Raw genomic sequence first — 4,791 nt, 5'->3', positions numbered from 1 at the left:
AAAGCAAGTCTTTTTAAAAAAGAATAGAAACAGATTATGAAATGCTCTTCATAATTAGATAAACTTGCTATATATCATCTTTACTAACACATATGTACATCATTTTACTAGCACAATTTAAAAGCAAAATTAATGACATGGCTACTGTCTGCTATTACCCAGTTTATAGAGAAACTTTTTAAATTTTAATTGTGCAACTTATTTTAATTCTCTTTCCAAGAAAAAAATCCCCTTTAAAATTGCTCTCAGGAGCTTCAGCACTCGGGGAGGGATGTGGCTCTGTCTGGCAGAAAGAAGAGGAAAAGAGTAGAAATTATTAAAGAAGGGAAGGTGGTATTCAGAGGAAAGCGAGTGCAATGAGATGTAGTTCCCAGAACTTCAAGACCCCCTTGGGATATGAATCATTTACCACAGATGATTTGTCAGTAAGTAGAATTCCCATAAACATCATTTGTATCCCTATTTCTATTTATAATTCTACTACCAGTAGTTGTAAGACCCTAGGTCATTATTTTGAGCCTCAGCTAGTACAGGTGATATAGAAAAGAAAATCAGCACTGTTAAACCAAAATCTGGAAAGGACTGTTAAAAATTTTTTAAATAATAATTTTGAACAGTACATGAGTGGGTAGAAAGGTGAAAGGAAATTGTATATTGTAATGTGAAAAAAGGCTTTTCAGAGGAACAGGAAGTCTACTTCATTGTTGAAGTTAAAGGCTGTTCACATGCATCACTGCAGTATCAAATTCATCCAGTTTTAAAGTAATTTTGCATATATCTGTTATTCCACTCCTTTCTATAATCATCAAAAACACTGCCTAAAAGAACAAATACTAGGATAAAACCTAATACAATGTCTATGATCTCCATTCTAGCATTTCTTAAATCACATGTTGCAGGGAGGAAACTCATTACCCTTCAATTTATAATTTTAAAATATTGTTATTGTTATATTAATAAACAGGCTTATCATTTAAAATTGGCTAATGCCTTAATCAGTGAAGGTATAGATTTGTCTGATGTGTAATGTTATAAGCTAGTTTTCAAAATATAAAATTACTATAGGGAAAGCATTATTCTTATGATGGCCATACATTATTGTGTTTTTGAGAATATGGTCTGATGAACTGCAAAATATAAAAGACATTTTATTAATGCAATAGTTATTTTTTACCCTAAAATGCATTAAGTAAGAGATGCATTAGCTGTTTCCCAGAATTCAAACAAATCATAGCAAGAGCTAAGTCTTTACAAAATGCACAATATAATGGAAAGTTAAGTGAGACGCCTTCTGCCCAAACATCTTATATTTTAGGAGGCAAGTTAGTATGTATACATGAATGATAAAAATAATATAAATAGAATGCAAGAACTGCTAAAAAGAGACCAATGAATACCTGTAAAAGGAATGCAGAGGAGTAGAGAGATTAATGTCTTCTAACCCCAGAAAAAGGTGATATCAAACCTGAAAGAGGAAGGAGAGTATTCAGGAAGGCTTCATTAAAGCAACACATTTTAATTGCAAGAGAGAAATTTAAAAATCATGCGTACTTTTTCAGTAAGTATGGTTCCTCTATGCAGGCTTTTAATATTTACCTCATGGATTTCAGATTCAAGGAATTTTACAAAATCTGAATCCTTATGCATTTCTATTCTGTATCTTCAGCATGATTCTAAGTATTATGGAAACTGTAAATGTACTGTAATAATGAATTTCAGAACCATGAGCATTAGATATGCAAAGAAAAAATGAAAGGGATTCACAAGAAACACTATGTAAGGAAAAGGTAATTAATTATTGGTGTTGATTTTCATACTACCCATATACCCAACTAAAGAGCATGGTTTCCTGCTATAGGTCTCCATTTTAGAAGGTCCTGGGATGTCAGTCAGGGACCTCCTTTTGTACTCTGGCCCTATATTGAAACAAAAAATATTAGGAGTGGGCCTGCTAGTGACCTGGGTTTCATAACACAGTTGGCCAAGGATTTCTTACAGCCCATCTTTTGAAGGAGGAGGCCCAAAATGTTCTATTGTTTTGACAGTAATTGGAAAAACAAGAATGAAACAGCAGGTTGTATCTTCAGTTCATTCGATGTTCTCTTATAATGTATTATCAGAACAGGAGTTTAAAATATCTATGATTAGTATGTTAAAGGTTCTAACGTAAAAAATGGACATGTAAGAATAGATAAGTAGTGCAAACAGAGAGATAGAAGCTCTAACAAATAACTAGAAAGAAATAATAGAAATAAAAAGCAGTGTAACAGAAATGAAAAATGCCTTTGATGGGCTCATCAGTAGACTGACATGGCCAAGGAAAGAATCAATGACCTTGAAAATATATCAGTCAAAGTCTCCAAACTGAAAAGCAAAGAGAAAAAAAAAAAAGAATGAAAAGAATGAAACAATATCCAAGAACTTTGGGACAATTACATGTTGTAGCATGCATGTAATGGGACTACCAGAAGGAGAAGAAAGAGGTAATGGAACTGAAGAAATATTTGATACTTTCCTGGCAGGGGAGATACCATGATCACAAAGGTTGTTTTCCCAGGGAGAGGTTTATCCATCGTACTCTGGATGTGCTGACCCCTGTGATTTCCCCAAATGTGGGAAACTCAACTGCAAAGTTTGTGGTAGTGGGGAACTGCGTTCATACTCTCCCCTATATTAAAAAAAGAAGAAGAAATATTTAAGTAATAATGTTTGAGAAATTTCCAAAATTAATGACAGATGTCAAACCATACATTCAGGCAACTCAGAGAACACCAAACAGGATGCATACCAAAGAACCTAAACCTAGGCATATGATATTTAAAATACAGAAAATCAAAGATAAAGAAAAGCTTTAAAGAATTCAGAGGGGAAAAACATCCTACAAGGATAAGAATTACATCAGATATCCCTTTGGAAACCATGCAAGAAAGAAGTGAGTAGAGCAAAATATTTAAAGTATTAAAAGAAAGAAAAAAAAAAAAAACAACGCCAACCTAAGATTATGTATTTAGTAAAAAATATCCTTCATAGATGAAGAAGGAAAGACCTTCTCAAACAAATAAAAAGAGAGAATATGTAGCCAGGAAACCTGCCTTGCAGGAAATGTTTTAAAAGTTTCCTCAGAAAGGAAAATTATATAGATCAGAAACTTGAATCTACATAAAGAAAGGAAAAGTATTCAAGAAGTAATAAATTAAGGTAAAATAAACTTTTATTTTTCTTATTCTTAACTGATCCAACATACAACAATTTGTTTAAAATAAGATAGCAGCAATATATTTGGATGATTACAGCTTATGGACAAGTGTAATATATGACAGCAATGATGTAAGAAACAGAAGGGAGGAATTGGGAATACTCTGGTATAAAGTACCTGCACTATTCATGAAGTGGTATAGTGTTATTTAAAGTGGACTTAGATTACTTGTAAATGTATATTGAAAACTCCAGGGAAGCCACTAACAGAATTTGAGAAAAGAAGTATAATTGATATGTAAAGATCTGAGAGAAAACAGAATCTTATAAAAGGCTCATGAAAATCAGAGAAGGCGAAAAAGTTAGAAACAATAAAAGAAACAACAAGGGCAACAAATAGAAAGCAGTCACAAATACAGTAGATAGAAATCCAACTATATCAATAATTACCACAAATGAGAATGGTCTAAATATACCAAAAAAAAAGACAGACTATTAGAGTTGATAAAAAATGAAACTCATCTTTATGTTGCCTATAAGAAACCCACTTTTAAGATAAAAACACAGATAGATTAAAAGTAAAGGGATGAAGAAATTATGCCTTGATAATAATAGTCAAAAGAAAGCTGGAGTAGATAATTCCTTTCAGACAAAGCAGATTTCAGAGCAAGGGAAATTTGTGAGGGATAAAGAGGTGCATTACATATTTGTAAAATGGTCAATATTTGATGAGGATATAGCAACCTGAATGTGTGTTCACCAAACAACAGAGCAACAAAGATATGAGGCAAAAGACGATAGAACTGTATGAATAAAAGACAAATCCACTATTATACCTGGAGTTGGCAACACCAGTAATTGACAGATCAGTAAGGATGTAATTGAACTGAATAGCAGGCTTAAATCAACCAGAACTAATTGACATTTATAGAATATCTAGCCCAACAACAACAGAATATACATTCTTCTCAAGCTTACATGAAGCATTTGCCAAGATAGAAGATACTCTGTGCCAAAAAAACCTTAACACAATTTCAAAGAATAGAATTCATGCAATATGTGCTCTCAGACTAAAATGAAATTATACTAGAAATCAGTGACAGAAAGCTACAAAATCTGAAAAAATTTGGAATTTAAACAAGACTTCTAAATAACATATGGATTAAAGAAAAAGTCAAAAAACAATTAAAATACTTTGAACTAAAGAAAATTAAAATATAATTTATCAAAATTATGGAGTGCAGCAAAAGCAGTGCTTGAAGATATATTTATAGCATAAAATGATTATATTAGAACAAAGTTCTAAATCAATACTCTCAGCTTCCTTCTTAGGAAACTAGAAAAAGAAGGCAAATTAAATCCAAAGCAAACATTAAAAAGAACTAATAAAAATCAAAGAAAAAGTCAATCATCAAAACAGGAAATTAATAAATAATATCAAGTTCATTGAAAAGATCAATAAAATTAATAAATCTGTAGGTAGTTTAGCATGTAGAAAAGAAACAAATTACTAATATCAGAAAGGAAATAGATTTTTTTTAGATTTATTTTTTATTTATTTCTCTCCCCATCCCCCCCATTGTCTGCTTTCTGTGT

General features: G+C 31.7%; 1 non-coding gene across 1 annotated transcript; it reads left to right on the top strand.

Moving 5' to 3' along the window:
- The first annotated feature begins 2,507 nt into the window (after window positions 1-2,507).
- LOC111761331 (U1 spliceosomal RNA) lies at window positions 2,508-2,671 on the top strand. Its single transcript, XR_002794731.1, has one exon. It is a non-coding gene; the product is annotated as a U1 spliceosomal RNA (small nuclear RNA).
- The last annotated feature ends 2,120 nt before the right edge of the window (window positions 2,672-4,791 follow it).

This window comes from Dasypus novemcinctus, chromosome 9 (genome assembly GCF_030445035.2).
Source record: "Dasypus novemcinctus isolate mDasNov1 chromosome 9, mDasNov1.1.hap2, whole genome shotgun sequence".
Lineage (NCBI taxonomy): Eukaryota > Metazoa > Chordata > Mammalia > Cingulata > Dasypodidae > Dasypus > Dasypus novemcinctus.
This window is presented reverse-complemented; position numbering and strand designations above follow the sequence as displayed.